Below are 24,515 nucleotides of genomic sequence, written 5' to 3'. Positions count from 1 at the left end.
GTTCAAAAAGGTCAACGGAACTTGGGATTCCCAGCCAGTCTCCCATGCTGGTACTTGCCAAGCCTTAAGCTGCATTGCTGCTGCGATCTGACAAGAGCAGGCACATTCAGCTTAGAATGGCCGTTGACAGCAGCATTTCAAATTGAACCTTCTTTTACTATCTCATAGAGAAACTAAAACAATTTTCAAGTTCAAAAACGTCAACAGAACTTGGGATTCCCAGCCAGTCTCCCATGCTGGAACTTGCCAAGCCTTAAGCTGAATCGCTGCTGCGATCTGACAAGAGCACGCACATTCAGCTTAGAATGGCCGTTGACAGCAGCTGTTCAATTTGAACCTTCTTTTACTATCTCATAGAGAAACTAACACAATTTTCAGGTTCAAAAAGGTCAACAGAACTTGCGATTCCCAGCCAGTCTCCCATGCTGGTACTTGCCAAGCCTTAAGCTGCATTGCTGCTGCGATCTGACGAGAGCAGGCACATTCAGCTTAGAATGGCCGTTGACAGCAGCTGTTCAATTTGAACCTTCTTTTACTATCTCATAGAGAAACTAACACAATTTTCAGGTTCAAAAAGGTCAACAGAACTTGGGATTCCCAGCCAGTCTCCCATGCTGGTACTTGCCAAGCCTTAAGCTGCATTGCTGCTGCGATTTGGCAAGAGCAGGCACATTCAGCTTAGAATGGCCATTGACAGCAGTTGTTCAATTTGAACCTTCTTCTACTATCTTATATAGAAACTAACACAATTTTAAGGTTCAAAAAGGTCACCAGAACTTGGGATTCCAAGCCAGTCTCCCATGCTGGTACTTGCCAAGCCTTAAGCTGCATTGCTGCTGCGATCTGACGAGAGCAGGCACATTCATCTTAGAATGGCCGTTGACAGCAGCTGTTCAATTTGAACCTTCTTTTGCTATCTCATAGAGAAACTAACACAATTTTCAGGTTCAAAAAGGTCACCAGAACTTGGGATTCCCAGCCAGTCTCCCATGCTGGTACTTGCCAAGCCTTAAGCTGCATCGCTGCTGCGATCTAACAAAAGCACGCACATTGAGCTTAGAATGGCCGTTGACAGCAGCTGTTCAATTTGAACCTTCTTTTACTATCTCATAGAGAAACTAACTCATTTTCAGGTTCAAAAAGGTCAACAGAACTTGGGATTCCCAGCCAGTCTCCCATGCTGGTACTTGCCAAGCCTTAAGCTGCATTGCTGCTGCGATCTGACGAGAGCAGGCACATTCAGCTTAGAATGGCCGTTGACAGCAGCTGTTCAATTTGAACCTTCTTTTACTATCTCATAGAGAAACTAACACAATTTTCAGGTTCAAAAAGGTCAACGGAACTTGGGATTCCCAGCCAGTCTCCCATGCTGGTACTTGCCAAGCCTTAAGCTGCATTGCTGCTGCGATCTGACGAGAGCAGGCACATTCAGCTTAGAATGGCCGTTGACAGCAGCTGCTCAATTTGAACCTTCTTTTACTATCTCATAGAGAAACTAACACAATTTTCAGGTTCAAAAAAGTCACCAGAACTTGGGATTCCCAGCGAGTCTCCCATGCTGGTACTTGCCAAGCCTTGAGCTGCATCGCTGCTGCGATCTGACAAGAGCACGCACATTCAGCTTAGAATGGCCGTTGACAGCAGCTGTTCAATTTGAACCTTCTTTTACTATCTCACAGAGAAACTAACACAATTTTCAAGTTCAAAAAGGTCAACGGAACTTGGTATTCCCAGCCAGTCTCCCATGCTGGTACTTGCCAAGCCTTAAGCTGCATTGCTGCTGCGATCTGACAAGAGCAGGCACATTCAGCTTAGAATGGCCGTTGACAGCAGCATTTCAAATTGAACCTTCTTTTACTATCTCATAGAGAAACTAAAACAATTTTCAAGTTCAAAAACGTCAACAGAACTTGGGATTCCCAGCCAGTCTCCCATGCTGGAACTTGCCAAGCCTTAAGCTGCATCGCTGCTGCGATCTGACAAGAGCACGCACATTCAGCTTAGAATGGCCGTTGACAGCAGCTGTTCAATTTGAACCTTCTTTTACTATCTCATAGAGAAACTAACACAATTTTCAGGTTCAAAAAGGTCAACAGAACTTGGGATTCCCAGCCAGTCTCCCATGCTGGTACTTGCCAAGCCTTAAGCCGCATTGCTGCTGCGATCTGACGAGAGCAGGCACATTCAGCTTAGAATGGCCGTTGACAGCAGCTGTTCAATTTGAACCTTCTTTTACTATCTCATAGAGAAACTAACACAATTTTCAGGTTCAAAAAGGTCAACAGAACTTGGGATTCCCAGCCAGTCTCCCATGCTGGTACTTGCCAAGCCTTAAGCTGCATTGCTGCTGCGATCTGACGAGAGCAGGCACATTCAGCTTAGAATGGCCGTTGACAGCAGCTGTTCAATTTGAACCTTCTTTTGCTATCTCATAGAGAAACTAACACAATTTTCAGGTTCAAAAAGGTCAACGGAACTTGGGATTCCCAGCCAGTCTCCCATGCTGGTACTTGCCAAGCCTTAAGCTGCATCGCTGCTGCGATCTGACAAGAGCACGCACATTCAGCTTAGAATGGCCGTTGACAGCAGCTGTTCAATTTGAACCTTCTTTTACTATCTCATAGAGAAACTAACTCATTTTCAGGTTCAAAAAGGTCAACAGAACTTGGGATTCCCAGCCAGTCTCCCATGCTGGTACTTGCCAAGCCTTAAGCTGCATTGCTGCTGCGATCTGACGAGAGCAGGCACATTCAGCTTAGAATGGCCGTTGACAGCAGCTGTTCAATTTGAACCTTCTTTTACTATCTCATAGAGAAACTAACACAATTTTCAGGTTCAAAAAGGTCAACGGAACTTGGGATTCCCAGCCAGTCTCCCATGCTGGTACTTGCCAAGCCTTAAGCTGCATTGCTGCTGCGATCTGACGAGAGCAGGCACATTCAGCTTAGAATGGCCGTTGACAGCAGCTGCTCAATTTGAACCTTCTTTTACTATCTCATAGAGAAACTAACACAATTTTCAGGTTCAAAAAGGTCAACGGAACTTGGGATTCCCAGCCAGTCTCCCATGCTGGTACTTGCCAAGCCTTAAGCTGCATTGCTGCTGCGATCTGACAAGAGCAGGCACATTCAGCTTAGAATGGCCGTTGACAGCAGCATTTCAAATTGAACCTTCTTTTACTATCTCATAGAGAAACTAAAACAATTTTCAAGTTCAAAAAGGTCAACGGAACTTGGGATTCCCAGCCAGTCTCCCATGCTGGAACTTGCCAAGCCTTAAGCTGCATTGCTGCTGCGATCTGGCAAGAGCAGGCACATTCAGCTTAGAATGGCCATTGACAGCAGTTGTTCAATTTGAACCTTCTTCTACTATCTTATATAGAAACTAACACAATTTTAAGGTTCAAAAAGGTCACCAGAACTTGGGATTCCAAGTCAGTCTCCCATGCTGGTACTTGCCAAGCCTTAAGCTGCTTTGCTGCTGCAATCTGACAAGAGCAGGGACATTCAGCTTAGAATGGCCGTTGACAGCAGCTGTTCAATTTGAACCTTCTTTTGCTATCTCATAGAAAAAACTTACACAATTTTCAGGTTCAAAAAGGTCACCAGAACTTGGGATTCGAAGCCAGTCTCCCATGATGGTACTTGCCAAGCCTTAAGCTGCATCGCTGCTGCGATCTCACAAGAGCACGCACATTCAGCTTAGAATGGCCGTTGACAGCAGCTGTTCAATTTGAACCTTCTTTTACTATCTCATAGAGAAACTAACACAATTTTCAGGTTCAAAAAGGGCAACGGAACTTGGGATTCCCAGCCAGTCTCCCATGCTGGTACTTGCCAAGCCTTATGCTGCATTGCTGCTGCGATCTGGCGAGAGCAGGCACATTCAGCTTAGAATGGCCATTGACGGCAGTTGTTCAATTTGAACCTTCTTCTACTATCTTATATAGAAACTAACACAATTTTCAGGTTCAAAAAGGTCACCAGAACTTGGGATTCCAAGCCAGTCTCCCATGCTGGTACTTGCCAAGCCTTAAGCTGCATTGCTGCTGCAATCTGACAAGAGCAGGCACATTCAGCTTAGAATGGCCGTTGACAGCAGCTGTTCAATTTGAACCTTCTTTTGCTATCTCATAGAGAAACTAACACAATTTTCAGGTTCAAAAAGGTCACCAGAACTTGGGATTCCAAGCCAGTCTCCCATGCTGGTACTTGCCAAGCCTTAAGCTGCATCGCTGCTGCGATCTAACAAAAGCACGCACATTGAGCTTAGAATGGCCGTTGACAGCAGCTGTTCAATTTGAACCTTCTTTTACTATCTCATAGAGAAACTAACTCATTTTCAGGTTCAAAAAGGTCAACAGAACTTGGGATTCCCAGCCAGTCTCCCATGCTGGTACTTGCCAAGCCTTAAGCTGCATTGCTGCTGCGATCTGACGAGAGCAGGCACATTCAGCTTAGAATGGCCGTTGACAGCAGCTGTTCAATTTGAACCTTCTTTTACTATCTCATAGAGAAACTAACACAATTTTCAGGTGCAAAAAGGTCAACGGAACTTGGGATTCCCAGCCAGTCTCCCATGCTGGTACTTGCCAAGCCTTAAGCTGCATTGCTGCTGCGATCTGACGAGAGCAGGCACATTCAGCTTAGAATGGCCGTTGACAGCAGCTGCTCAATTTGAACCTTCTTTTACTATCTCATAGAGAAACTAACACAATTTTCAGGTTCAAAAAAGTCACCAGAACTTGGGATTCCCAGCGAGTCTCCCATGCTGGTACTTGCCAAGCCTTAAGCTGCATCGCTGCTGCGATCTGACAAGAGCACGCACATTCAGCTTAGAATGGCCGTTGACAGCAGCTGTTCAATTTGAACCTTCTTTTACTATCTCACAGAGAAACTAACACAATTTTCAGGTTCAAAAAGGTCAACAGAACTTGGGATTCCCAGCCAGTCTCCCATGCTGGTACTTGCCAAGCCTTAAGCTGCATTGCTGCTGCGATCTGACAAGAGCAGGCACATTCAGCTTAGAATGGCCGTTGACAGCAGCATTTCAAATTGAACCTTCTTTTACTATCTCATAGAGAAACTAAAACAATTTTCAAGTTCAAAAACGTCAACAGAACTTGGGATTCCCAGCCAGTCTCCCATGCTGGAACTTGCCAAGCCTTAAGCTGCATCGCTGCTGCGATCTGACAAGAGCACGCACATTCAGCTTAGAATGGCCGTTGACAGCAGCTGTTCAATTTGAACCTTCTTTTACTATCTCATAGAGAAACTAACACAATTTTCAGGTTCAAAAAGGTCAACAGAACTTGGGATTCCCAGCCAGTCTCCCATGCTGGTACTTGCCAAGCCTTAAGCTGCATTGCTGCTGCGATCTGACGAGAGCAGGCACATTCAGCTTAGAATGGCCGTTGACAGCAGCTGTTCAATTTGAACCTTCTTTTACTATCTCATAGAGAAACTAACACAATTTTCAGGTTCAAAAAGGTCAACAGAACTTGGGATTCCCAGCCAGTCTCCCATGCTGGTACTTGCCAAGCCTTAAGCTGCATTGCTGCTGCGATCTGGCAAGAGCAGGCACATTCAGCTTAGAATGGCCATTGACAGCAGTTGTTCAATTTGAACCTTCTTCTACTATCTTATATAGAAACTAACACAATTTTAAGGTTCAAAAAGGTCACCAGAACTTGGGATTCCAAGTCAGTCTCCCATGCTGGTACTTGCCAAGCCTTAAGCTGCATTGCTGCTGCAATCTGACAAGAGCAGGCACATTCAGCTTAGAATGGCCGTTGACAGCAGCATTTCAAATTGAACCTTCTTTTACTATCTCATAGAGAAACTAAAACAATTTTCAAGTTCAAAAAGGGCAACGGAACTTGGGATTCCCAGCCAGTCTCCCATGCTGGTACTTGCCAAGCCTTAAGCTGCATTGCTGCTGCGATCTGGCGAGAGCAGGCACATTCAGCGTAGAATGGCCATTGACAGCAGTTGTTCAATTTGAACCTTCTTCTACTATCTTAAATAGAAACTAACACAATTTTCAGGTTCAAAAAGGTCACCAGAACTTGGGATTCCAAGCCAGTCTCCCATGCTGGTACTTGCCAAGCAATAAGCTGCATCGCTGCTGCGATCTGACGAGAGCAGGCACATTAAGCTTAGAATGGCCGTTGACAGCAGCTGTTCAATTTGAACCTTCTTTTACTATCTCATAGAGAAACTAACACAATTTTCAGGTTCAAAAAGGTCAACGGAACTTGGGATTCCCAGCCAGTCTCCCATGCTGGTACTTGCCAAGCCTTAAGCTGCATTGCTGCTGCGATCTGACGAGAGCAGGCACATTCAGCTTAGAATGGCCGTTGACAGCAGCTGTTCAATTTGAACCTTATTTTACTATCTCATAGAGAAACTAACACATTTTCAGGTTCAAAAAGGTCAACGGAACTTGGAATTCCCAGCCAGTCTCCCATGCTGGTACTTGCCAAGCCTTAAGCTGCATTGCTGCTGCGATCTGACGAGAGCAGGCACATTCAGCTTAGAATGGCCGTTGACAGCAGCTGTTCAATTTGAACCTTATTTTACTATCTCATAGAGAAACTAACACATTTTCAGGTTCAAAAAGGTCAACAGAACTTGGGATTCCCAGCCAGTCTCCCATGCTGGTACTTGCCAAGCCTTAAGCTGCATTGCTGCTGCAATCTGACGAGAGCAGGCACATTCAGCTTAGAATTGCCGTTGACAGCAGCTTTTCAATTTGAACCTTCTTTTACTATCTCATAGAGAAACTAACACAATTTTCAGGTTCAAAAAGGTCAACGGAACTTGGAATTCCCAGCCAGTCTCCCATGCTGGTACTTGCCAAGCCTTAAGTTGCATTGCTGCTGCGATCTGACGAGAGCAGGCAAATTCAGCTTAGAATGGCCGTTGACAGCAGCTGTTCAATTTGAACCTTCTTTTACTATCTCATAGAGAAACTAACACATTTTCAGGTTCAAAAAGGTCAACAGAACTTGGGATTCCCAGCCAGTCTCCCATGCTGGTACTTGCCAAGCCTTAAGCTGCATTGCTGCTGCAATCTGACGAGAGCAGGCACATTCAGCTTAGAATTGCCGTTGACAGCAGCTGTTCAATTTGAACCTTCTTTTACTATCTCATAGAGAAACTAACACAATTTTCAGGTTCAAAAAGGTCAACAGAACTTGGGATTCCCAGCCAGTCTCCCATGCTGGTACTTGCCAAGCCTTAAGCTGCATCGCTGCTGCGATCTGAAAAGAGCACACACATTCAGCTTAGAATGGCCGTTGACAGCAGTTGTTCAATTTGAACCTTCTTCTACTATCTCATAGAGAAACTAACACAATTTTCAGGTTCAAAAAGGTCAACAGAACTTGGGATTCCCAGCCAGTCTCCCATGCTGGTACTTGCCAAGCCTTAAGCTGCATCGCTGCTGCGATCTGACAAGAGCACGCACATTCAGCTTAGAATTGCCATTGACAGCAGCTTTTCAATTTGAACCTTCTTTTACTATCTCATACAGAAACTAACACAATTTTCAGGTTCAAAAAGGTCAACGGAACTTGGGATTCCCAGCCAGTCTCCCATGCTGGTACTTGCCAAGCCTTAAGCTGCATTGCTGCTGCGATCTGACGAGAGCAGGCACATTCAGCTTAGAATGGCCATTGACAGCAGCCGTTCAATTTGAACCTTCTTTTACTATCTCATAGAGAAACTAACACAATTTTCAGGTTCAAAAAGGTCAACAGAACTTGGGATTCCCAGCCAGTCTCCCATGCTGGTACTTGCCAAGCCTTAAGCTGCATTGCTGCTGCGATCTGACGAGAGCAGGCACATTCAGCTTAGAATGGCCGTTGACAGCAGCTGTTCAATTTGAACCTTCTTTTGCTATCTCATAGAGAAACTAACACAATTTTCAGGTTCAAAAAGGTCAACGGAACTTGGGATTCCCAGCCAGTCTCCCATGCTGGTACTTGCCAAGCCTTAAGCTGCATCGCTGCTGCGATCTGACAAGAGCACGCACATTCAGCTTAGAATGGCCGTTGACAGCAGCTGTTCAATTTGAACATTCTTTTACTATCTCATAGAGAAACTAACACAATTTTCAGGTTCAAAAAGGTCAACGGAACTTGGGATTCCCAGCCAGTCTCCCATGCTGGTACTTGCCAAGCCTTAAGCTGCATTGCTGCTGCGATCTGACAAGAGCAGGCACATTCAGCTTAGAATGGCCGTTGACAGCAGCATTTCAAATTGAACCTTCTTTTACTATCTCATAGAGAAACTAAAACAATTTTCAAGTTCAAAAAGGTCAACGGAACTTGGGATTCCCAGCCAGTCTCCCATGCTGGAACTTGCCAAGCCTTAAGCTGCATTGCTGCTGCGATCTGGCAAGAGCAGGCACATTCAGCTTAGAATGGCCATTGACAGCAGTTGTTCAATTTGAACCTTCTTCTACTATCTTATATAGAAACTAACACAATTTTAAGGTTCAAAAAGGTCACCAGAACTTGGGATTCCAAGTCAGTCTCCCATGCTGGTACTTGCCAAGCCTTAAGCTGCTTTGCTGCTGCAATCTGACAAGAGCAGGGACATTCAGCTTAGAATGGCCGTTGACAGCAGCTGTTCAATTTGAACCTTCTTTTGCTATCTCATAGAGAAACTTACACAATTTTCAGGTTCAAAAAGGTCACCAGAACTTGGGATTCGAAGCCAGTCTCCCATGATGGTACTTGCCAAGCCTTAAGCTGCATCGCTGCTGCGATCTCACAAGAGCACGCACATTCAGCTTAGAATGGCCGTTGACAGCAGCTGTTCAATTTGAACCTTCTTTTACTATCTCATAGAGAAACTAACACAATTTTCAGGTTCAAAAAGGGCAACGGAACTTGGGATTCCCAGCCAGTCTCCCATGCTGGTACTTGCCAAGCCTTATGCTGCATTGCTGCTGCGATCTGGCGAGAGCAGGCACATTCAGCTTAGAATGGCCATTGACGGCAGTTGTTCAATTTGAACCTTCTTCTACTATCTTATATAGAAACTAACACAATTTTCAGGTTCAAAAAGGTCACCAGAACTTGGGATTCCAAGCCAGTCTCCCATGCTGGTACTTGCCAAGCCTTAAGCTGCATTGCTGCTGCAATCTGACAAGAGCAGGCACATTCAGCTTAGAATGGCCGTTGACAGCAGCTGTTCAATTTGAACCTTCTTTTGCTATCTCATAGAGAAACTAACACAATTTTCAGGTTCAAAAAGGTCACCAGAACTTGGGATTCCAAGCCAGTCTCCCATGCTGGTACTTGCCAAGCCTTAAGCTGCATCGCTGCTGCGATCTAACAAAAGCACGCACATTGAGCTTAGAATGGCCGTTGACAGCAGCTGTTCAATTTGAACCTTCTTTTACTATCTCATAGAGAAACTAACTCATTTTCAGGTTCAAAAAGGTCAACAGAACTTGGGATTCCCAGCCAGTCTCCCATGCTGGTACTTGCCAAGCCTTAAGCTGCATTGCTGCTGCGATCTGACGAGAGCAGGCACATTCAGCTTAGAATGGCCGTTGACAGCAGCTGTTCAATTTGAACCTTCTTTTACTATCTCATAGAGAAACTAACACAATTTTCAGGTTCAAAAAGGTCAACGGAACTTGGGATTCCCAGCCAGTCTCCCATGCTGGTACTTGCCAAGCCTTAAGCTGCATTGCTGCTGCGATCTGACGAGAGCAGGCACATTCAGCTTAGAATGGCCGTTGACAGCAGCTGCTCAATTTGAACCTTCTTTTACTATCTCATAGAGAAACTAACACAATTTTCAGGTTCAAAAAAGTCACCAGAACTTGGGATTCCCAGCGAGTCTCCCATGCTGGTACTTGCCAAGCCTTAAGCTGCATCGCTGCTGCGATCTGACAAGAGCACGCACATTCAGCTTAGAATGGCCGTTGACAGCAGCTGTTCAATTTGAACCTTCTTTTACTATCTCACAGAGAAACTAACACAATTTTCAGGTTCAAAAAGGTCAACAGAACTTGGGATTCCCAGCCAGTCTCCCATGCTGGTACTTGCCAAGCCTTAAGCTGCATTGCTGCTGCGATCTGACAAGAGCAGGCACATTCAGCTTAGAATGGCCGTTGACAGCAGCATTTCAAATTGAACCTTCTTTTACTATCTCATAGAGAAACTAAAACAATTTTCAAGTTCAAAAACGTCAACAGAACTTGGGATTCCCAGCCAGTCTCCCATGCTGGAACTTGCCAAGCCTTAAGCTGCATCGCTGCTGCGATCTGACAAGAGCACGCACATTCAGCTTAGAATGGCCGTTGACAGCAGCTGTTCAATTTGAACCTTCTTTTACTATCTCATAGAGAAACTAACACAATTTTCAGGTTCAAAAAGGTCAACAGAACTTGGGATTCCCAGCCAGTCTCCCATGCTGGTACTTGCCAAGCCTTAAGCTGCATTGCTGCTGCGATCTGACGAGAGCAGGCACATTCAGCTTAGAATGGCCGTTGACAGCAGCTGTTCAATTTGAACCTTCTTTTACTATCTCATAGAGAAACTAACACAATTTTCAGGTTCAAAAAGGTCAACAGAACTTGGGATTCCCAGCCAGTCTCCCATGCTGGTACTTGCCAAGCCTTAAGCTGCATTGCTGCTGCGATCTGGCAAGAGCAGGCACATTCAGCTTAGAATGGCCATTGACAGCAGTTGTTCAATTTGAACCTTCTTCTACTATCTTATATAGAAACTAACACAATTTTAAGGTTCAAAAAGGTCACCAGAACTTGGGATTCCAAGTCAGTCTCCCATGCTGGTACTTGCCAAGCCTTAAGCTGCATTGCTGCTGCAATCTGACAAGAGCAGGCACATTCAGCTTAGAATAGCCGTTGACAGCAGTTGTTCAATTTGAACCTTCTTTTGCTATCTCATAGAGAAACTAACACAATTTTCAGGTTCAAAAAGGTCATCAGAACTTGGGATTCCAAGCCAGTCTCCCATGCTGGTACTTGCCAAGCCTTAAGCTGCATCGCTGCTGCGATCTCACAAGAGCACGCACATTCAGCTTAGAATGGCCGTTGACAGCAGCTGTTCAATTTGAACCTTCTTTTACTATCTCATAGAGAAACTAACACATTTTCAGGTTCAAAAAGGTCAACAGAACTTGGGATTCCCAGCCAGTCTCCCATGCTGGTACTTGCCAAGCCTTAAGCTGCATTGCTGCTGCGATCTGACAAGAGCACGCACATTCAGCTTAGAATGGCCGTTGACAGCAGCTGTTCAATTTGAACCTTCTTTTACTATCACATAGAGAAACTAACACAATTTTCAGGTTCAAAAAGGTCAACGGAACTTGGGATTCCCAGCCAGTCTCCCATGCTGGTACTTGCCAAGCCTTAAGCTGCATTGCTGCTGCGATCTGACAAGAGCAGGCACATTCAGCTTAGAATGGCCGTTGACAGCAGCATTTCAAATTGAACCTTCTTTTACTATCTCATAGAGAAACTAAAACAATTTTCAAGTTCAAAAAGGGCAACGGAACTTGGGATTCCCAGCCAGTCTCCCATGCTGGTACTTGCCAAGCCTTAAGCTGCATTGCTGCTGCGATCTGGCGAGAGCAGGCACATTCAGCGTAGAATGGCCATTGACAGCAGTTGTTCAATTTGAACCTTCTTCTACTATCTTAAATAGAAACTAACACAATTTTCAGGTTCAAAAAGGTCACCAGAACTTGGGATTCCAAGCCAGTCTCCCATGCTGGTACTTGCCAAGCAATAAGCTGCATCGCTGCTGCGATCTGACGAGAGCAGGCACATTAAGCTTAGAATGGCCGTTGACAGCAGCTGTTCAATTTGAACCTTCTTTTACTATCTCATAGAGAAACTAACACAATTTTCAGGTTCAAAAAGGTCAACGGAACTTGGGATTCCCAGCCAGTCTCCCATGCTGGTACTTGCCAAGCCTTAAGCTGCATTGCTGCTGCGATCTGACGAGAGCAGGCACATTCAGCTTAGAATGGCCGTTGACAGCAGCTGTTCAATTTGAACCTTATTTTACTATCTCATAGAGAAACTAACACATTTTCAGGTTCAAAAAGGTCAACGGAACTTGGAATTCCCAGCCAGTCTCCCATGCTGGTACTTGCCAAGCCTTAAGCTGCATTGCTGCTGCGATCTGACGAGAGCAGGCACATTCAGCTTAGAATGGCCGTTGACAGCAGCTGTTCAATTTGAACCTTATTTTACTATCTCATAGAGAAACTAACACATTTTCAGGTTCAAAAAGGTCAACAGAACTTGGGAATTCCCAGCCAGTCTCCCATGCTGGTACTTGCCAAGCCTTAAGCTGCATTGCTGCTGCAATCTGACGAGAGCAGGCACATTCAGCTTAGAATTGCCGTTGACAGCAGCTTTTCAATTTGAACCTTCTTTTACTATCTCATAGAGAAACTAACACAATTTTCAGGTTCAAAAAGGTCAACGGAACTTGGAATTCCCAGCCAGTCTCCCATGCTGGTACTTGCCAAGCCTTAAGTTGCATTGCTGCTGCGATCTGACGAGAGCAGGCAAATTCAGCTTAGAATGGCCGTTGACAGCAGCTGTTCAATTTGAACCTTCTTTTACTATCTCATAGAGAAACTAACACATTTTCAGGTTCAAAAAGGTCAACAGAACTTGGGATTCCCAGCCAGTCTCCCATGCTGGTACTTGCCAAGCCTTAAGCTGCATTGCTGCTGCGATCTGACGAGAGCAGGCACATTCAGCTTAGAATGGCCGTTGACAGCAGCTGTTCAATTTGAACCTTCTTTTACTATCTCATAGAGAAACTAACACAATTTTCAGGTTCAAAAAGGTCAACAGAACTTGGGATTCCCAGCCAGTCTCCCATGCTGGTACTTGCCAAGCCTTAAGCTGCATTGCTGCTGCGATCTGGCAAGAGCAGGCACATTCAGCTTAGAATGGCCATTGACAGCAGTTGTTCAATTTGAACCTTCTTCTACTATCTTATATAGAAACTAACACAATTTTAAGGTTCAAAAAGGTCACCAGAACTTGGGATTCCAAGTCAGTCTCCCATGCTGGTACTTGCCAAGCCTTAAGCTGCATTGCTGCTGCAATCTGACAAGAGCAGGCACATTCAGCTTAGAATAGCCGTTGACAGCAGTTGTTCAATTTGAACCTTCTTTTGCTATCTCATAGAGAAACTAACACAATTTTCAGGTTCAAAAAGGTCATCAGAACTTGGGATTCCAAGCCAGTCTCCGATGCTGGTACTTGCCAAGCCTTAAGCTGCATCGCTGCTGCGATCTCACAAGAGCACGCACATTCAGCTTAGAATGGCCGTTGACAGCAGCTGTTCAATTTGAACCTTCTTTTACTATCTCATAGAGAAACTAACACATTTTCAGGTTCAAAAAGGTCAACAGAACTTGGGATTCCCAGCCAGTCTCCCATGCTGGTACTTGCCAAGCCTTAAGCTGCATTGCTGCTGCGATCTGACAAGAGCACGCACATTCAGCTTAGAATGGCCGTTGACAGCAGCTGTTCAATTTGAACCTTCTTTTACTATCACATAGAGAAACTAACACAATTTTCAGGTTCAAAAAGGTCAACGGAACTTGGGATTCCCAGCCAGTCTCCCATGCTGGTACTTGCCAAGCCTTAAGCTGCATTGCTGCTGCGATCTGACAAGAGCAGGCACATTCAGCTTAGAATGGCCGTTGACAGCAGCATTTCAAATTGAACCTTCTTTTACTATCTCATAGAGAAACTAAAACAATTTTCAAGTTCAAAAAGGGCAACGGAACTTGGGATTCCCATCCAGTCTCCCATGCTGGTACTTGCCAAGCCTTAAGCTGCATTGCTGCTGCGATCTGGCGAGAGCAGGCACATTCAGCGTAGAATGGCCATTGACAGCAGTTGTTCAATTTGAACCTTCTTCTACTATCTTAAATAGAAACTAACACAATTTTCAGGTTCAAAAAGGTCACCAGAACTTGGGATTCCAAGCCAGTCTCCCATGCTGGTACTTGCCAAGCAATAAGCTGCATCGCTGCTGCGATCTGACGAGAGCAGGCACATTAAGCTTAGAATGGCCGTTGACAGCAGCTGTTCAATTTGAACCTTCTTTTACTATCTCATAGAGAAACTAACACAATTTTCAGGTTCAAAAAGGGCAACGGAACTTGGGATTCCCAGCCAGTCTCCCATGCTGGTACTTGCCAAGCCTTATGCTGCATTGCTGCTGCGATCTGGCGAGAGCAGGCACATTCAGCTTAGAATGGCCATTGACGGCAGTTGTTCAATTTGAACCTTCTTCTACTATCTTATATAGAAACTAACACAATTTTCAGGTTCAAAAAGGTCACCAGAACTTGGGATTCCAAGCCAGTCTCCCATGCTGGTACTTGCCAAGCCTTAAGCTGCATTGCTGCTGCAATCTGACAAGAGCAGGCACATTCAGCTTAGAATGGCCGTTGACAGCAGCTGTTCAATTTGAACCTTCTTTTGCTATCTCATAGAGAAACTAACACAATTTTCAGGTTCAAAAAGGTCACCAGAACTTGGGATTCCAAGCCAGTCTCCCATGCTGGTACTTGCCAAGCCTTAAGCTGCATCGCTGCTGCGATCTAACAAAAGCACGCACATTGAGCTTAGAATGGCCGTTGACAGCAGCTGTTCAATTTGAACCTTCTTTTACTATCTCATAGAGAAACTAACTCATTTTCAGGTTCAAAAAGGTCAACAGAACTTGCGATTCCCAGCCAGTCTCCCATGCTGGTACTTGCCAAGCCTTAAGCTGCATTGCTGCTGCGATCTGACGAGAGCAGGCACATTCAGCTTAGAATGGCCGTTGACAGCAGCTGTTCAATTTGAACCTTCTTTTACTATCTCATAGAGAAACTAACACAATTTTCAGGTTCAAAAAGGTCAACGGAACTTGGGATTCCCAGCCAGTCTCCCATGCTGGTACTTGCCAAGCCTTAAGCTGCATTGCTGCTGCGATCTGACGAGAGCAGGCACATTCAGCTTAGAATGGCCGTTGACAGCAGCTGCTCAATTTGAACCTTCTTTTACTATCTCATAGAGAAACTAACACAATTTTCAGGTTCAAAAAAGTCACCAGAACTTGGGATTCCCAGCGAGTCTCCCATGCTGGTACTTGCCAAGCCTTAAGCTGCATCGCTGCTGCGATCTGACAAGAGCACGCACATTTAGCTTAGAATGGCCGTTGACAGCAGCTGTTCAATTTGAACCTTCTTTTACTATCTCACAGAGAAACTAACACAATTTTCAGGTTCAAAAAGGTCAACAGAACTTGGGATTCCCAGCCAGTCTCCCATGCTGGTACTTGCCAAGCCTTAAGCTGCATTGCTGCTGCGATCTGACAAGAGCAGGCACATTCAGCTTAGAATGGCCGTTGACAGCAGCATTTCAAATTGAACCTTCTTTTACTATCTCATAGAGAAACTAAAACAATTTTCAAGTTCAAAAACGTCAACAGAACTTGGGATTCCCAGCCAGTCTCCCATGCTGGAACTTGCCAAGCCTTAAGCTGCATCGCTGCTGCGATCTGACAAGAGCACGCACATTCAGCTTAGAATGGCCGTTGACAGCAGCTGTTCAATTTGAACCTTCTTTTACTATCTCATAGAGAAACTAACACAATTTTCAGGTTCAAAAAGGTCAACAGAACTTGGGATTCCCAGCCAGTCTCCCATGCTGGTACTTGCCAAGCCTTAAGCTGCATTGCTGCTGCGATCTGACGAGAGCAGGCACATTCAGCTTAGAATGGCCGTTGACAGCAGCTGTTCAATTTGAACCTTCTTTTACTATCTCATAGAGAAACTAACACAATTTTCAGGTTCAAAAAGGTCAACAGAACTTGGGATTCCCAGCCAGTCTCCCATGCTGGTACTTGCCAAGCCTTAAGCTGCATTGCTGCTGCGATCTGACAAGAGCACGCACATTCAGCTTAGAATGGCCGTTGACAGCAGCTGTTCAATTTGAACCTTCTTTTACTATCACATAGAGAAACTAACACAATTTTCAGGTTCAAAAAGGTCAACGGAACTTGGGATTCCCAGCCAGTCTCCCATGCTGGTACTTGCCAAGCCTTAAGCTGCATTGCTGCTGCGATCTGACAAGAGCAGGCACATTCAGCTTAGAATGGCCGTTGACAGCAGCATTTCAAATTGAACCTTCTTTTACTATCTCATAGAGAAACTAAAACAATTTTCAAGTTCAAAAAGGGCAACGGAACTTGGGATTCCCAGCCAGTCTCCCATGCTGGTACTTGCCAAGCCTTAAGCTGCATTGCTGCTGCGATCTGGCGAGAGCAGGCACATTCAGCGTAGAATGGCCATTGACAGCAGTTGTTCAATTTGAACCTTCTTCTACTATCTTAAATAGAAACTAACACAATTTTCAGGTTCAAAAAGGTCACCAGAACTTGGGATTCCAAGCCAGTCTCCCATGCTGGTACTTGCCAAGCAATAAGCTGCATCGCTGCTGCGATCTGACGAGAGCAGGCACATTAAGCTTAGAATGGCCGTTGACAGCAGCTGTTCAATTTGAACCTTCTTTTACTATCTCATAGAGAAACTAACACAATTTTCAGGTTCAAAAAGGTCAACGGAACTTGGGATTCCCAGCCAGTCTCCCATGCTGGTACTTGCCAAGCCTTAAGCTGCATTGCTGCTGCGATCTGACGAGAGCAGGCACATTCAGCTTAGAATGGCCGTTGACAGCAGCTGTTCAATTTGAACCTTATTTTACTATCTCATAGAGAAACTAACACATTTTCAGGTTCAAAAAGGTCAACGGAACTTGGAATTCCCAGCCAGTCTCCCATGCTGGTACTTGCCAAGCCTTAAGCTGCATTGCTGCTGCGATCTGACGAGAGCAGGCACATTCAGCTTAGAATGGCCGTTGACAGCAGCTGTTCAATTTGAACCTTCTTTTACTATCTCATAGAGAAACTAACATATTTTCAGGTTCAAAAAGGTCAACAGAACTTGGGATTCCCAGCCAGTCTCCCATGCTGGTACTTGCCAAGCCTTAAGCTGCATTGCTGCTGCAATCTGACGAGAGCAGGCACATTCAGCTTAGAATTGCCGTTGACAGCAGCTTTTCAATTTGAACCTTCTTTTACTATCTCATAGAGAAACTAACACAATTTTCAGGTTCAAAAAGGTCAACGGAACTTGGAATTCCCAGCCAGTCTCCCATGCTGGTACTTGCCAAGCCTTAAGTTGCATTGCTGCTGCGATCTGACGAGAGCAGGCAAATTCAGCTTAGAATGGCCGTTGACAGCAGCTGTTCAATTTGAACCTTCTTTTACTATCTCATAGAGAAACTAACACATTTTCAGGTTCAAAAAGGTCAACAGAACTTGGGATTCCCAGCCAGTCTCCCATGCTGGTACTTGCCAAGCCTTAAGCTGCATTGCTGCTGCAATCTGACGAGAGCAGGCACATTCAGCTTAGAATTGCCGTTGACAGCAGCTGTTCAATTTGAACCTTCTTTTACTATCTCATAGAGAAACTAACACAATTTTCAGGTTCAAAAAGGTCAACAGAACTTGGGATTCCCAGCCAGTCTCCCATGCTGGTACTTGCCAAGCCTTAAGCTGCATCGCTGCTGCGATCTGAAAAGAGCACACACATTCAGCTTAGAATGGCCGTTGACAGCAGTTGTTCAATTTGAACCTTCTTCTACTATCTCATAGAGAAACTAACACAATTTTCAGGTTCAAAAAGGTCAACAGAACTTGGGATTCCCAGCCAGTCTCCCATGCTGGTACTTGCCAAGCCTTAAGCTGCATCGCTGCTGCGATCTGACAAGAGCACGCACATTCAGCTTAGAATTGCCATTGACAGCAGCTTTTCAATTTGAACCTTCTTTTACTATCTCATACAGAAACTAACACAATTTTCAGGTTCAAAAAGGTCAACGGAACTTGGGATTCCCAGCCAGTCTCCCATGCTGGTACTTGCCAAGCCTTAAGCTGCATTGCTGCTGCGATCTGACGAGAGCAGGCACATTCAGCTTAGAATGGCCATTGACAGCAGCCGTTCAATTTGAACCTTCTTTTACTATCTCATAGAGAAACTAACACAATTTTCAGGTTCAAAAAGGTCAACAGAACTTGGGATTCCCAGCCAGTCTCCCATGCTGGTACTTGCCAAGCCTTAAGCTGCATCGCTGCTACGATCTGACAAGAGCACACACATTCAGCTTAGAATGGCCGTTGACAGCAGTTGTTCAATTTGAAAATTCTTCTACTATCTCATAGAGAAACTAACACAATTTTCAGGTTCAAAAAAGGCACCAGAACTTGGGATTCCCAGCCAGTCTCCCATGCTGGTACTTGCCAAGCCTTAAGCTGCATCGCTGCTGCGATCTGACAAGAGCACGCACATTCAGCTTAGAATGAACGTTGACAGCAGCTGTTCAATTTGAACCTTCTTTTACTATCTCATAGAGAAACTAAAACAATTTTCAAGTTCAAAAAGGTCAACAGAACTTGGGATTCCGAGCCAGTCTCCCATGCTGGAACTTGCCAAGCCTTAAGCTGCATCGCTGCTGCGATCTGACAAGAGCACGCACATTCAGCTTAGAATGGCCGTTGAGAGCAGCTGTTCAATTTGAACCTTCTTTTACTATCTCATAGTAAACTAACACAATTTTCAGGTTCAAAAAGGTCAACAGAACTTGGGATTCCCAGCCAGTCTCCCATGCTGGTACTTGCCAAGCCTTAAGCTGCATTGCTGCTGCGATATGACGAGAGCAGGCACATTCAGCTTAGAATGGCCGTTGACAGCAGCTGTTCAATTTGAACCTTCTTTTGCTATCTCATAGAGAAACTAACACAATTTTCAGGTTCAAAAAGGTCAACGGAACTTGGGATTCCCAGCCAGTCTCCCATGCTGGTACTTGCCAAGACTTAAGCTGCATTGCTGCTGCGATCTGACGAGAGCAGGCACATTCAGCTTAGAATGGCCATTGACAGCAGTTGTTCAATTTGAACCTTCTTCTACTATCTCATATAGAAACTAACACAATTTTCAGGTTCAAAAAGGTCACCAGAACTTGGGATTCCCAGCCAGTCTCCCATGCTGGTACTTGCCAAGCCTTAAGCTGCATCGCTGCTGCGATCTGAGAAGAGCACGCACATTCAGCTTAGAATTGCCGTTGACAGCAGCTTTTCAATTTGAACCTTCTTTTACTATCTCATACAGAAACTAACACAATTTTCAGGTTCAAAAAGGTCAACGGAACTTGGGATTCCCAGCCAGTCTCCCATGCTGGTACTTGCCAAGCCTTAAGCTGCATTGCTGCTGCAATCTGACAAGAGCAGGCACATTCAGCTTAGAATGGCCGTTGACAGCAGCATTTCAAATTGAACCTTCTTTTACTATCTCATAGAGAAACTAAAACAATTTTCAAGTTCAAAAAGGGCAACGGAACTTGAGATTCCCAGCCAGTCTCCCATGCTGGTACTTGCCAAGCCTTAAGCTGCATTGCTGCTGCGATCTGGCGAGAGCAGGCACATTCAGCGTAGAATGGCCATTGACAGCAGTTGTTCAATTTGAACCTTCTTCTACTATCTTATATAGAAACTATCACAATTTTCAGGTTCAAAAAGGTCACCAGAACTTGGGATTCCAAGCCAGTCTCCCATGCTGGTACTTGCCAAGCCTTAAGCTGCATTGCTGCTGCAATCTGACAAGAGCAGGCACATTCAGCTTAGAATGGCCGTTGACAGCAGCTGTTCAATTTGAACCTTCTTTTGCTATCTCATAGAGAAACTAACACAATTTTCAGGTTCAAAAAGGTCACCAGAACTTGGGATTCCAAGCCAGTCTCCCATGCTGGTACTTGCCAAGCCTTAAGCTGCATCGCTGCTGCGATCTGACAAGAGCACGCACATTCAGCTTAGAATGGCCGTTGACAGCAGCTGTTCAATTTGAACCTTCTTTTACTATCTCATAGAGAAACTAACACATTTTCAGGTTCAAAAAGGTCAACAGAACTTGGGATTCCCAGCCAGTCTCCCATGCTGGTACTTGCCAAGCCTTAAGCTGCATTGCTGCTGCGATCTGACGAGAGCAGGCACATTCAGCTTAGAATGGCCGTTGACAGCAGCTGTTCAATTTGAACCTTCTTTTACTATCTCATAGAGAAACTAACACAATTTTCAGGTTCAAAAAGGTCAATGGAACTTGGGATTCCCAGCCAGTCTCCCATGCTGGTACTTGCCAAGCCTTAAGCTGCATTGCTGCTGCGATCTGACGAGAGCAGGCACATTCAGCTTAGAATGGCCGTTGACAGCAGCTGTTCAATTTGAACCTTCTTTTACTATCTCATAGAGAAACTAACACATTTTCAGGTTCAAAAAGGTCAACGGAACTTGGAATTCCCAGCCAGTCTCCCATGCTGGTACTTGCCAAGCCTTAAGTTGCATTGCTGCTGCGATCTGACGAGAGCAGGCAAATTCAGCTTAGAATGGCCGTTGACAGCAGCTGTTCAATTTGAACCTTCTTTTACTATCTCATAGAGAAACTAACACATTTTCAGGTTCAAAAAGGTCAACAGAACTTGGGATTCCCAGCCAGTCTCCCATGCTGGTACTTGCCAAGCCTTAAGCTGCATTGCTGCTGCAATCTGACGAGAGCAGGCACATTCAGCTTAGAATTGCCGTTGACAGCAGCTGTTCAATTTGAACCTTCTTTTACTATCTCATAGAGAAACTAACACAATTTTCAGGTTCAAAAAGGTCAACGGAACTTGGAATTCCCAGCCAGTCTCCCATGCTGGTACTTGCCAAGCCTTAAGTTGCATTGCTGCTGCGTTCTGACGAGAGCAGGCAAATTCAGCTTAGAATGGCCGTTGACAGCAGCTGTTCAATTTGAACCTTCTTTTACTATCTCATAGAGAAACTAACACATTTTCAGGTTCAAAAAGGTCAACAGAACTTGGGATTCCCAGCCAGTCTCCCATGCTGGTACTTGCCAAGCCTTAAGCTGCATTGCTGCTGCAATCTGACGAGAGCAGGCACATTCAGCTTAGAATTGCCGTTGACAGCAGCTGTTCAATTTGAACCTTCTTTTACTATCTCATAGAGAAACTAACACAATTTTCAGGTTCAAAAAGGTCAACAGAACTTGGGATTCCCAGCCAGTCTCCCATGCTGGTACTTGCCAAGCCTTAAGCTGCATCGCTGCTCCGATCTGAAAAGAGCACACACATTCAGCTTAGAATGGCCGTTGACAGCAGTTGTTCAATTTGAACCTTCTTCTACTATCTCATAGAGAAACTAACACAATTTTCAGGTTCAATAAGGTCACCAGAACTTGGGATTCCCAGCCAGTCTCCCATGCTGGTACTTGCCAAGCCTTAAGCTGCATCGCTGCTGCGATCTGACTAGAGCACGCACATTCAGCTTAGAATTGCCGTTGACAGCAGCTTTTCAATTTGAACCTTCTTTTACTATCTCATACAGAAACTAACACAATTTTCAGGTTCAAAAAGGTCAACGGAACTTGGGATTCCCAGCCAGTCTCCCATGCTGGTACTTGCCAAGCCTTAAGCTGCATTGCTGCTGCGATCTGACGAGAGCAGGCACATTCAGCTTAGAATGGCCATTGACAGCAGCTGTTCAATTTGAATCTTCTTTTACTATCTCATAGAGAAACTAACACAATTTTCAGGTTCAAAAAGGTCAACAGAACTTGGGATTCCCAGCCAGTCTCCCATGCTGGTACTTGCCAAGCCTTAAGCTGCATCGCTGCTGCGATCTGACAAGAGCACACACATTCAGCTTAGAATGGCCGTTGACAGCAGTTGTTCAATTTGAAAATTCTTCTACTATCTCATAGAGAAACTAACACAATTTTCAGGTTCAAAAAAGTCACCAGAACTTGGGATTCCCAGCCAGTCTCCCATGCTGGTACTTGCCAAGCCTTAAGCTGCATCGCTGCTGCGATCTGACAAGAGCACGCACATTCAGCTTAGAATGGCCGTTGACAGCAGCTGTTCAATTTGAACCTTCTTTTACTATCTCATAGAGAAACTAACACAATTTTCAGGTTCAAAAAGGTCAACGGAACTTGGGATTCCCAGCCAGTCTCCCATGCTGGTACTTGCCAAGCCTTAAGCTGCATTGCTGCTGCGATCTGACAAGAGCAGGCACATTCAGCTTAGAATGGCCGTTGACAGCAGCATTTCAAATTGAACCTTCTTTTACTATCTCATAGAGAAACTAAAACAATTTTCAAGTTCAAAAAGGTCAACAGAACTTGGGATTCCCAGTCTCCCATGCTGGAACTTGCCAAGCCTTAAGCTGCATCGCTGCTGCGATCTGACAAGAGCACGCACATTCAGCTTAGAATGGCCGTTGACAGCAGCTGTTCAATTTGAACCTTCTTTTACTATCTCATAGTAAACTAACACAATTTTCAGGTTCAAAAAGGTCAACAGAACTTGGGATTCCCAGCCAGTCTCCCATGCTGGTACTTGCCAAGCCTTAAGCTGCATTGCTGCTGCGATCTGACGAGAGCAGGCACATTCAGCTTAGAATGGCCGTTGACAGCAGCTGTTCAATTTGAACCTTCTTTTGCTATCTCATAGAGAAATTAACACAATTATCAGGTTCAAAAAGGTCAACGGAACTTGGGATTCCCAGCCAGTCTCCCATGCTGGTACTTGCCAAGACTTAAGCTGCATTGCTGCTGCGATCTGACGAGAGCAGGCACATTCAGCTTAGAATGGCCATTGACAGCAGTTGTTCAATTTGAACCTTCTTCTACTATCTCATATAGAAACTAACACAATTTTCAGGTTCAAAAAGGTCACCAGAACTTGGGATTCCAAGCCAGTCTCCCATGCTGGTACTTGCCAAGCCTTAAGCTGCATCGCTGCTGCGATCTGACAAGAGCACGCACATTCAGCTTAGAATGGCCGTTGACAGCAGCTGTTCAATTTGAACCTTCTTTTACTATCTCATAGAGAAACTAACACAATTTTCAGGTTCAAAAAGGTCAACGGAACTTGGGATTCCCAGCCAGTCTCCCATGCTGTTACTTGCCAAGCATTAAGCTGCATTGCTGCTGCGATCTGGCGAGAGCAGGCACATTCAGCTTAGAATGGCCATTGACAGCAGTTGTTCAATTTGAACCTTCTTCTACTATCTTATATAGAAACTAACACAATTTTCAGGTTCAAAAAGGTCAACGGAACTTGGGATTCCCAGCCAGTCTCCCATGCTGGTACTTGCCAAGCCTTAAGCTGCATTGCTGCTGCGATCTGACGAGAGCAGGCACATTCAGCTTAGAATGGCCGTTGACAGCAGCTGTTCAATTTGAACCTTCTTTTACTATCTCATATAGAAACTAACACATTTTCAGGTTCAAAAAGGTCAACGGAACTTGGAATTCCCAGCCAGTCTCCCATGCTGGTACTTGTCAAGCCTTAAGTTGCATTGCTGCTGCGATCTGACGAGAGCAGGCAAATTCAGCTTAGAATGGCCGTTGACAGCAGCTGTTCAATTTGAACCTTCTTTTACTATCTCATAGAGAAACTAACACATTTTCAGGTTCAAAAAGGTCAACAGAACTTGGGATTCCCAGCCAGTCTCCCATGCTGGTACTTGCCAAGCCTTAAGCTGCATTGCTGTTGCAATCTGACGAGAGCAGGCACATTCAGCTTAGAATTGCCGTTGACAGCAGCTGTTCAATTTGAACCTTCTTTTACTATCTCATAGAGAAACTAACACAATTTTCAGGTTCAAAAAGGTCAACGGAACTTGGAATTCCCAGCCAGTCTCCCATGCTGGTACTTGCCAAGCCTTAAGTTGCATTGCTGCTGCGATCTGACGAGAGCAGGCAAATTCAGCTTAGAATGGCCGTTGACAGCAGCTGTTCAATTTGAACCTTCTTTTACTATCTCATAGAGAAACTAACACATTTTCAGGTTCAAAAAGGTCAACAGAACTTGGGATTCCCAGCCAGTCTCCCATGCTGGTACTTGCCAAGCCTTAAGCTGCATTGCTGCTGCAATCTGACGAGAGCAGGCACATTCAGCTTAGAATTGCCGTTGACAGCAGCTGTTCAATTTGAACCTTCTTTTACTATCTCATAGAGAAACTAACACAATTTTCAGGTTCAAAAAGGTCAACGGAACTTGGAATTCCCAGCCAGTCTCCCATGCTGGTACTTGCCAAGCCTTAAGTTGCATTGCTGCTGCGATCTGACGAGAGCAGGCAAATTCAGCTTAGAATGGCCGTTGACAGCAGCTGTTCAATTTGAACCTTCTTTTACTATCTCATAGAGAAACTAACACATTTTCAGGTTCAAAAAGGTCAACAGAACTTGGGATTCCCAGCCAGTCTCCCATGCTGGTACTTGCCAAGCCTTAAGCTGCATTGCTGCTGCAATCTGACGAGAGCAGGCACATTCAGCTTAGAATTGCCGTTGACAGCAGCTGTTCAATTTGAACCTTCTTTTACTATC

The 24,515-nt window shown here is 44.9% G+C and overlaps 67 pseudogenes; all 67 read right to left on the bottom strand.

The window, feature by feature from the left end:
• Positions 1 to 9: 9 nt before the first annotated feature.
• LOC140088809 (5S ribosomal RNA) lies at positions 10 to 128 on the bottom strand (annotated as a pseudogene).
• A 259-nt stretch (positions 129 to 387) lies between these two features.
• LOC140089436 (5S ribosomal RNA) lies at positions 388 to 506 on the bottom strand (annotated as a pseudogene).
• A 636-nt stretch (positions 507 to 1,142) lies between these two features.
• LOC140079019 (5S ribosomal RNA) lies at positions 1,143 to 1,261 on the bottom strand (annotated as a pseudogene).
• Positions 1,262 to 1,331: 70 nt separating this feature from the next.
• On the bottom strand, positions 1,332 to 1,450 carry LOC140090594 (5S ribosomal RNA; annotated as a pseudogene).
• Positions 1,451 to 1,709: 259 nt separating this feature from the next.
• LOC140086193 (5S ribosomal RNA) lies at positions 1,710 to 1,828 on the bottom strand (annotated as a pseudogene).
• Positions 1,829 to 2,087: 259 nt separating this feature from the next.
• LOC140083297 (5S ribosomal RNA) lies at positions 2,088 to 2,206 on the bottom strand (annotated as a pseudogene).
• Positions 2,207 to 2,276: 70 nt separating this feature from the next.
• On the bottom strand, positions 2,277 to 2,395 carry LOC140079018 (5S ribosomal RNA; annotated as a pseudogene).
• Positions 2,396 to 2,465: 70 nt separating this feature from the next.
• Positions 2,466 to 2,584, bottom strand: LOC140095870 (5S ribosomal RNA; annotated as a pseudogene).
• A 69-nt stretch (positions 2,585 to 2,653) lies between these two features.
• Positions 2,654 to 2,772, bottom strand: LOC140079016 (5S ribosomal RNA; annotated as a pseudogene).
• A 70-nt stretch (positions 2,773 to 2,842) lies between these two features.
• Positions 2,843 to 2,961, bottom strand: LOC140090582 (5S ribosomal RNA; annotated as a pseudogene).
• Positions 2,962 to 3,031: 70 nt separating this feature from the next.
• LOC140088808 (5S ribosomal RNA) lies at positions 3,032 to 3,150 on the bottom strand (annotated as a pseudogene).
• A 1,204-nt stretch (positions 3,151 to 4,354) lies between these two features.
• Positions 4,355 to 4,473, bottom strand: LOC140079015 (5S ribosomal RNA; annotated as a pseudogene).
• Positions 4,474 to 4,543: 70 nt separating this feature from the next.
• On the bottom strand, positions 4,544 to 4,662 carry LOC140090570 (5S ribosomal RNA; annotated as a pseudogene).
• Positions 4,663 to 4,921: 259 nt separating this feature from the next.
• Positions 4,922 to 5,040, bottom strand: LOC140090968 (5S ribosomal RNA; annotated as a pseudogene).
• Positions 5,041 to 5,299: 259 nt separating this feature from the next.
• LOC140079014 (5S ribosomal RNA) lies at positions 5,300 to 5,418 on the bottom strand (annotated as a pseudogene).
• An 826-nt stretch (positions 5,419 to 6,244) lies between these two features.
• Positions 6,245 to 6,363, bottom strand: LOC140090556 (5S ribosomal RNA; annotated as a pseudogene).
• A 69-nt stretch (positions 6,364 to 6,432) lies between these two features.
• LOC140082525 (5S ribosomal RNA) lies at positions 6,433 to 6,551 on the bottom strand (annotated as a pseudogene).
• Positions 6,552 to 6,620: 69 nt separating this feature from the next.
• Positions 6,621 to 6,739, bottom strand: LOC140094787 (5S ribosomal RNA; annotated as a pseudogene).
• A 70-nt stretch (positions 6,740 to 6,809) lies between these two features.
• Positions 6,810 to 6,928, bottom strand: LOC140093440 (5S ribosomal RNA; annotated as a pseudogene).
• A 69-nt stretch (positions 6,929 to 6,997) lies between these two features.
• LOC140094819 (5S ribosomal RNA) lies at positions 6,998 to 7,116 on the bottom strand (annotated as a pseudogene).
• A 448-nt stretch (positions 7,117 to 7,564) lies between these two features.
• On the bottom strand, positions 7,565 to 7,683 carry LOC140082586 (5S ribosomal RNA; annotated as a pseudogene).
• A 70-nt stretch (positions 7,684 to 7,753) lies between these two features.
• On the bottom strand, positions 7,754 to 7,872 carry LOC140079013 (5S ribosomal RNA; annotated as a pseudogene).
• A 70-nt stretch (positions 7,873 to 7,942) lies between these two features.
• Positions 7,943 to 8,061, bottom strand: LOC140095869 (5S ribosomal RNA; annotated as a pseudogene).
• A 70-nt stretch (positions 8,062 to 8,131) lies between these two features.
• On the bottom strand, positions 8,132 to 8,250 carry LOC140088807 (5S ribosomal RNA; annotated as a pseudogene).
• A 1,203-nt stretch (positions 8,251 to 9,453) lies between these two features.
• Positions 9,454 to 9,572, bottom strand: LOC140079012 (5S ribosomal RNA; annotated as a pseudogene).
• A 70-nt stretch (positions 9,573 to 9,642) lies between these two features.
• Positions 9,643 to 9,761, bottom strand: LOC140090544 (5S ribosomal RNA; annotated as a pseudogene).
• Positions 9,762 to 10,020: 259 nt separating this feature from the next.
• On the bottom strand, positions 10,021 to 10,139 carry LOC140090967 (5S ribosomal RNA; annotated as a pseudogene).
• Positions 10,140 to 10,398: 259 nt separating this feature from the next.
• Positions 10,399 to 10,517, bottom strand: LOC140079011 (5S ribosomal RNA; annotated as a pseudogene).
• A 636-nt stretch (positions 10,518 to 11,153) lies between these two features.
• On the bottom strand, positions 11,154 to 11,272 carry LOC140097739 (5S ribosomal RNA; annotated as a pseudogene).
• A 70-nt stretch (positions 11,273 to 11,342) lies between these two features.
• On the bottom strand, positions 11,343 to 11,461 carry LOC140088806 (5S ribosomal RNA; annotated as a pseudogene).
• A 448-nt stretch (positions 11,462 to 11,909) lies between these two features.
• On the bottom strand, positions 11,910 to 12,028 carry LOC140090532 (5S ribosomal RNA; annotated as a pseudogene).
• Positions 12,029 to 12,097: 69 nt separating this feature from the next.
• LOC140082513 (5S ribosomal RNA) lies at positions 12,098 to 12,216 on the bottom strand (annotated as a pseudogene).
• Positions 12,217 to 12,475: 259 nt separating this feature from the next.
• LOC140093439 (5S ribosomal RNA) lies at positions 12,476 to 12,594 on the bottom strand (annotated as a pseudogene).
• A 69-nt stretch (positions 12,595 to 12,663) lies between these two features.
• Positions 12,664 to 12,782, bottom strand: LOC140079010 (5S ribosomal RNA; annotated as a pseudogene).
• A 636-nt stretch (positions 12,783 to 13,418) lies between these two features.
• On the bottom strand, positions 13,419 to 13,537 carry LOC140097738 (5S ribosomal RNA; annotated as a pseudogene).
• A 70-nt stretch (positions 13,538 to 13,607) lies between these two features.
• Positions 13,608 to 13,726, bottom strand: LOC140088805 (5S ribosomal RNA; annotated as a pseudogene).
• A 1,014-nt stretch (positions 13,727 to 14,740) lies between these two features.
• Positions 14,741 to 14,859, bottom strand: LOC140089435 (5S ribosomal RNA; annotated as a pseudogene).
• Positions 14,860 to 14,929: 70 nt separating this feature from the next.
• On the bottom strand, positions 14,930 to 15,048 carry LOC140090520 (5S ribosomal RNA; annotated as a pseudogene).
• Positions 15,049 to 15,307: 259 nt separating this feature from the next.
• Positions 15,308 to 15,426, bottom strand: LOC140090965 (5S ribosomal RNA; annotated as a pseudogene).
• Positions 15,427 to 15,685: 259 nt separating this feature from the next.
• LOC140079009 (5S ribosomal RNA) lies at positions 15,686 to 15,804 on the bottom strand (annotated as a pseudogene).
• Positions 15,805 to 15,874: 70 nt separating this feature from the next.
• LOC140097736 (5S ribosomal RNA) lies at positions 15,875 to 15,993 on the bottom strand (annotated as a pseudogene).
• Positions 15,994 to 16,063: 70 nt separating this feature from the next.
• Positions 16,064 to 16,182, bottom strand: LOC140088804 (5S ribosomal RNA; annotated as a pseudogene).
• A 448-nt stretch (positions 16,183 to 16,630) lies between these two features.
• On the bottom strand, positions 16,631 to 16,749 carry LOC140090508 (5S ribosomal RNA; annotated as a pseudogene).
• A 69-nt stretch (positions 16,750 to 16,818) lies between these two features.
• Positions 16,819 to 16,937, bottom strand: LOC140082501 (5S ribosomal RNA; annotated as a pseudogene).
• A 69-nt stretch (positions 16,938 to 17,006) lies between these two features.
• Positions 17,007 to 17,125, bottom strand: LOC140094817 (5S ribosomal RNA; annotated as a pseudogene).
• A 70-nt stretch (positions 17,126 to 17,195) lies between these two features.
• On the bottom strand, positions 17,196 to 17,314 carry LOC140093438 (5S ribosomal RNA; annotated as a pseudogene).
• A 69-nt stretch (positions 17,315 to 17,383) lies between these two features.
• LOC140094793 (5S ribosomal RNA) lies at positions 17,384 to 17,502 on the bottom strand (annotated as a pseudogene).
• Positions 17,503 to 17,950: 448 nt separating this feature from the next.
• Positions 17,951 to 18,069, bottom strand: LOC140082584 (5S ribosomal RNA; annotated as a pseudogene).
• A 636-nt stretch (positions 18,070 to 18,705) lies between these two features.
• On the bottom strand, positions 18,706 to 18,824 carry LOC140097320 (5S ribosomal RNA; annotated as a pseudogene).
• A 70-nt stretch (positions 18,825 to 18,894) lies between these two features.
• On the bottom strand, positions 18,895 to 19,013 carry LOC140092309 (5S ribosomal RNA; annotated as a pseudogene).
• Positions 19,014 to 19,272: 259 nt separating this feature from the next.
• Positions 19,273 to 19,391, bottom strand: LOC140096324 (5S ribosomal RNA; annotated as a pseudogene).
• Positions 19,392 to 20,027: 636 nt separating this feature from the next.
• Positions 20,028 to 20,146, bottom strand: LOC140079008 (5S ribosomal RNA; annotated as a pseudogene).
• A 70-nt stretch (positions 20,147 to 20,216) lies between these two features.
• LOC140087933 (5S ribosomal RNA) lies at positions 20,217 to 20,335 on the bottom strand (annotated as a pseudogene).
• Positions 20,336 to 20,404: 69 nt separating this feature from the next.
• LOC140093370 (5S ribosomal RNA) lies at positions 20,405 to 20,523 on the bottom strand (annotated as a pseudogene).
• Positions 20,524 to 20,592: 69 nt separating this feature from the next.
• LOC140094784 (5S ribosomal RNA) lies at positions 20,593 to 20,711 on the bottom strand (annotated as a pseudogene).
• Positions 20,712 to 20,781: 70 nt separating this feature from the next.
• On the bottom strand, positions 20,782 to 20,900 carry LOC140090313 (5S ribosomal RNA; annotated as a pseudogene).
• A 69-nt stretch (positions 20,901 to 20,969) lies between these two features.
• On the bottom strand, positions 20,970 to 21,088 carry LOC140094783 (5S ribosomal RNA; annotated as a pseudogene).
• Positions 21,089 to 21,536: 448 nt separating this feature from the next.
• Positions 21,537 to 21,655, bottom strand: LOC140082583 (5S ribosomal RNA; annotated as a pseudogene).
• A 448-nt stretch (positions 21,656 to 22,103) lies between these two features.
• LOC140088803 (5S ribosomal RNA) lies at positions 22,104 to 22,222 on the bottom strand (annotated as a pseudogene).
• A 254-nt stretch (positions 22,223 to 22,476) lies between these two features.
• Positions 22,477 to 22,595, bottom strand: LOC140079007 (5S ribosomal RNA; annotated as a pseudogene).
• Positions 22,596 to 22,665: 70 nt separating this feature from the next.
• LOC140092308 (5S ribosomal RNA) lies at positions 22,666 to 22,784 on the bottom strand (annotated as a pseudogene).
• A 448-nt stretch (positions 22,785 to 23,232) lies between these two features.
• LOC140090495 (5S ribosomal RNA) lies at positions 23,233 to 23,351 on the bottom strand (annotated as a pseudogene).
• Positions 23,352 to 23,420: 69 nt separating this feature from the next.
• Positions 23,421 to 23,539, bottom strand: LOC140095066 (5S ribosomal RNA; annotated as a pseudogene).
• Positions 23,540 to 23,797: 258 nt separating this feature from the next.
• On the bottom strand, positions 23,798 to 23,916 carry LOC140093437 (5S ribosomal RNA; annotated as a pseudogene).
• Positions 23,917 to 23,985: 69 nt separating this feature from the next.
• LOC140094816 (5S ribosomal RNA) lies at positions 23,986 to 24,104 on the bottom strand (annotated as a pseudogene).
• A 70-nt stretch (positions 24,105 to 24,174) lies between these two features.
• LOC140093436 (5S ribosomal RNA) lies at positions 24,175 to 24,293 on the bottom strand (annotated as a pseudogene).
• Positions 24,294 to 24,362: 69 nt separating this feature from the next.
• On the bottom strand, positions 24,363 to 24,481 carry LOC140094815 (5S ribosomal RNA; annotated as a pseudogene).
• Positions 24,482 to 24,515: the final 34 nt, after the last annotated feature.

This window comes from Engystomops pustulosus, chromosome 9, assembly GCF_040894005.1.
Source record: "Engystomops pustulosus chromosome 9, aEngPut4.maternal, whole genome shotgun sequence".
Taxonomy (NCBI): domain Eukaryota; kingdom Metazoa; phylum Chordata; class Amphibia; order Anura; family Leptodactylidae; genus Engystomops; species Engystomops pustulosus.
The sequence above is the reverse complement of the archived record's forward strand: the minus strand, read 5'-3'. Positions and strand labels throughout refer to the sequence as shown.